The following is a 4,987-nucleotide window of genomic DNA, read 5'->3' as shown; positions in this document are numbered from 1 at the left end:
CTTAAAGCTGTATGAACCACCATTAATCATGGACACTGATGAGGTGGGAACAGTTCCTACAGTTCATGATTTGACACCAGAATATCTCGATGAGTTACCTGAAGACATCATCCTTGACAAAAGAACCAAGACTCCACTACGAGGAGATGTGGAATACCTTCGAGTTGGTTTCGAGGGGATGCACCCGAGCAAGCTGAAATGGATAGAGAAGGAAAGTGTGAGGGAACAATTCCCTCACCTACCAATTGACTAATGAAAGCTTTTGGTGGTCCAAAAGCTCCTCAGTGGGGAGGATTGAACTAGGTGGATCTTCAAACACAATGGCATGGAAAAGCTAAAAATTCAAAGTGACAGAAAAGCAAGTATCTTGACATTAGATTGAAGTGCTCTTCACCCTGATTCCAACAATGTGGATGGCACTCCAATCCAGGTACGGATGATGAAGTTATCATGAAAAGCATTTGCCTTAGTTACTTTGGAAAAGGAGTCATTTCTTACAAAAATGGGTTTTAAGCCTTATAAACGCAAATCGCAATCAGATGAGTCCAAAGGGCGGATTAAAGTCTAGCAGGATGAACCCCCGATCAACGATCTCCAACTAATTGAAATCGGGAGTAGGCTATCGGTAATATTGGGACTTAAGACCTACAATTAGCGATTGCAATCGGAAATCGACATCGGTGATTGGTGAAGAACCCTAGGCTGCAGTGATAGTGATATGCCGATATTGATTATCAGCAATCAACCAAAATGGCTGTCGACAATCGGCAGATCCCTGGTATGAAGGACCATTGACAGTGCGATATGCGATTTGTGATTAGCGCAGACCTGACAGGCAAGTAGGGCCAATTTAATGGAATTTGAAGTCCAACTTCAATGCTTTTTGGTTGGATTTTCTTATGTTTCCATGTATTATCACTTGGAACAAAAAAGGCCTATTTTCAAGTTTTGGTTGTGCCCGCCGATCCTTCCATTCAATGGCTGCTATTCTAAACAAACAACCCCTGATTTAAGTGGCCTTTTTCACAAAAGAGACATATAAAAGCCCGATGATTGGAAAAAGTATGGGGGAGAGGATTTTCTGGCACACGGTTTGAGGCAGCAACTTGCAAGAGGGCCGATTGATCATTTTATTTGAATTGGGCAAACTTTATATGGATTTTGCCCCTCTCGATGCCACGAACGCAGTGGTGCTATCCATTTGTCCATCTAAATTCTCCTTTTCTCATCCATTTTCCATAATGGAGGTACAAGACTCCTTTTATGTAACCGATGATTGTCTTCTATTCTTTTCATGCCATTTAATCAATGAAGGCCTCCCCATTGATCGAGTAGGGCTCAGAGACGTAGTCCGAGTTGGATGACCTCCGTTATCAAGTATTTTTGTCTTCTTTTCATGCCTTTATGTGTTATTATTCTTTCTTGTGTGCACATTAAATTCCTATGTTAAGCTGCAATTTTTAGATGTGATTCTTTTTATACATTTATAGGCAAAAGATCCCTAGATCACTTGGGGTTAGTCTCACTTCCAATCATGAAATTGTTCAATCACCCAAGGCTCCTCATCACTCATCTATATGCATTGAAGATCCATATTACTCATAGATCACACTTCCTCAACTCAAACTGCATGACCCCATTGCTTGTGCATTGGAGGAGTCTTACATTGCAATCACTCATTAGCGAAGCAAGTTATCTTTCATTTTCTTGCATGTCATAATCAAGAGTATGCTTATGATTCAAAGTTTCACGTAGTGTCACACATCGCCATGAGAATTCCACAGACTATCCATCATGCACTTGTAGTCACTTATGTCACATGGGCACTTTGAAACACAAAGTGTGGTTGTCTGCATTTTTATATCTTTCTTGCTTGCTAGTTCACACCACGGGGTTTCTCGCGGACCAAGCCTTCCCCAACTTGTGTCTACCAATTCGCCGGTGGTTGCATTGGAAGTATCAATTCATGTGATCAGGCCCATACACTGTTAGTATAGTAGTCGGAGTTGTGTTTGCTTTCAGTTGTTTGCATGCATGCTTGTTTCTTATATTGTTTGTTTTCTTCTTTGTTTGCTCACTTGTTTTCTTACTTGCTTTGGATTCAATTTCACTTTTACTTTTTCTTTGCTTTCATTTTTGTTAGTTCATTTTCTTTATTCATAGGTTAGTCTTGCATGAAAACATGTATGATTCATGAAGCAGGTTGGGTAAAGTAAAAGAGGACTTGTAGAACTATCACTACCTGGTTATCTATCATCTTGCCTCGATATGATGAGCTTGTTACTCTTAGTCCATGATACACTAAAGGAAAATACGTACTCTTCATGGTGAACCTTGGTGAAAACACAATTCTTGTGCACTAGCTAGTGTCACCTTCTCTAGTCGGTTGTTTTTGGGTTAACCCTTGTCAGCCCAGTCAAGTAGAGAAAGGTGAGGGGGAAAACCTTAACATGCACGTCAGAGATATAATAAACTACTTCTCTTCTAGAAAAACCTCTTTTTATCTTAATAAGTCATGATCCCTCTTCCCCCTCTAAAATGAATAAGTGTTATGCACAGTGAAAATGAAAAAAATGAAAAGTCAAAAAATTCAAAATTCAAAATGAATATTAAGGTGAAAGAAGAGAAAGGCTTCTGGCGTAGGGAGGTGATGCAAGTAACTCCACTAGGGTGCTGACCAGGCTCACTGGTAGTGAATCCATGCTTGTTTTCTTAGGTGACTCCACTGGTGTACTTTCCAGGCCTACTAGTAGTGGAGCAACACTAGAGATGAAACTAAGACTCTGACGACTATGTTGCTTGTGCACCTATATACCCGTCAACCCCAATCGAAACAATTGTGTTGCCATGGCTTGGAATGTGTGTTAATAAACCAAGAGTTTGGTAGATTCTACATCTTACAATCAAGCTAGTGTGAAGCCAAGAAGAGCTGAGAACTGAACAATAATTCTGGAGGTGTTAGACTTTCCTTTCACGAACAAGGTCCATTCAAAGAGGTGGAGTTCTATGAGTGTGTCACCAAGTGTTGTAGTAGCTACAACCACCCTCCAAAAATTTTCCTTAACCTATTTCGGAGCCTCCCTATGAACCTTAAACAACACATTTTCTTGCTTCGTCAAGTACTCAAGCTTCAGTGTTTTCCTCACACAAAGGCAACCTATCGATCACAATTGAGCTATTACCCTCACAGGCTGCTTACCCAGACTTAGACTAGCTACAGGCTGAGCAACTTCCCCTTCAAAATTGTCCATTTCTAGAGGGAAACCAACCTTCACCCTAGGAATTGTGCAATCCTCTCTAATAGCCTACCGGGCTCCAGGATTGTGCAATTTTGCCAGCCAACCCTCCTAATAGGGTTTGCACTAATTTTCCAAGTAGCAGGTTGTTCGGCCCAGGATTTGTGCAAATCTCGGTAGCAGACAGCTCCTCTACCCAGAAATTGCTCAAACCTCCTAGGTAGTCAGCCTAGCTCCCAGCCAAGAATGTGCATTTTTCCCAAGTAGTTGAGGAGCTGCATGCATGAATAGTCTGGTTGACTAGTTCTACCAGGGACCGAGGAAGCTTGACTTGCATACATGTATGACTTGATATTCTTGGAATAGAAAGAGACAACATGGAAAAGGCATCCCATGATTCATGGAGCTATTTTTAGCAGTTGGGTGTTACATGAAAACTTTTTTTAGAAGTTTCCCTCCAAGTGCTGCTTTTTTCTAGATTTGTGGCATGCACATCATGACAACAAACTTATTTATTTAATGCATCAGAGCTCATTCATTCACATTGATCTTGGAGCTCTAACATCCCACAACACATCTAGGACTCTTTGACACATCTGACTCAACTATTCATGGGTAAGTGGCCTCAACTTGCTTTTTTCAACATTTCTGTTGCTTTTTGTGTATTTTCTTGTGTGAGTGTTGTTTTCTTGATTTCTTTGAATTCCTGCTATAGTTTACATATATTCTAGCTTGTCCTAGCTCTGTTTCTGTTTTCAGTTCTATCTCACTGTTGTCGCATGCGTGAAACTGTTTTGCACGAATGTTCGCCCAACCGGTGAAATACCTCACCCATATGCATGTTGATTTGTATGTTCATTCTTTCATTCATTCTTTACATACACTGTTAATCACTTCTACTATCACTTAGTTTTACCATGTATTTCATTGTCTTACTTTCTTTCAGTTGCCCGTCAGCGAGTCGGGCCAACCTTGGCTCGGGCTTTGCCTTCACCAAGGCTGCATTGCATAATCTAGGGAAGGAAGACTCACCTTCCTCTCTAGATTTATGTATTATTGACCAAAACTGGCCTCCAAGACTATTTTGTGCATTTCTAGAGGATCGTAGCTGCTTGACCCAAAAATTTGCATAAATCTATCCCTGGGCCAGTAGTCCATCCTAGCTGGAATTGCGCATTGCGCAATCCCAGGAGCCAGCTGCTTGATTAGATTATGCATTTCATAGATCCAACAGCCAGTCCAGCCTCCTAGATAGGCAAGAATGCATTTTGTGTAGTTCTGGTAGCTAGTCACCCAGCCTCCTAGTGAAATTTGCGCAATCTCGCTCATTAGTTCCCTAGGTATGTGTTGTGTCCTTCCAAGAATTTTCTTTGTGTTCACTGACATATTTCTCACCATGCATGCTACTTGTTTCTACATCCTTTAGGTGCTCATCTCTCTCAATGGATTCCGAGCGGAAAAAGTCTCAGGACACTAATGGTATTGTAGCTGGAGCAGCAGTTGAGCAGGTGTCCTCTAATCTATCGATCTAAAAAGATACGAAGCTATATCTAGACAAGGACACCAAATTGAAGTGGCAAGAGGTGAATGAAACATTCATAGGTACTTTTGGGGAAGACCTTGAAGGCCGTCATGTGTACATGAACATTCATAAGTCCGAATTGTACCAGATTGCATGCAGATACCTCATGTTCCCATGCGCGGACATGATTCACTGGATCATTTCTCACACTGACCCCGAAACGATGACC

The sequence above is a fragment of the Pinus tabuliformis genome, chromosome Q, assembly GCF_031772625.1.
Source record: "Pinus tabuliformis cultivar Carrire ecotype Pingquan chromosome Q, CPIR1, whole genome shotgun sequence".
NCBI classification, from domain to species: domain Eukaryota; kingdom Viridiplantae; phylum Streptophyta; class Pinopsida; order Pinales; family Pinaceae; genus Pinus; species Pinus tabuliformis.
This window is presented reverse-complemented; position numbering follows the sequence as displayed.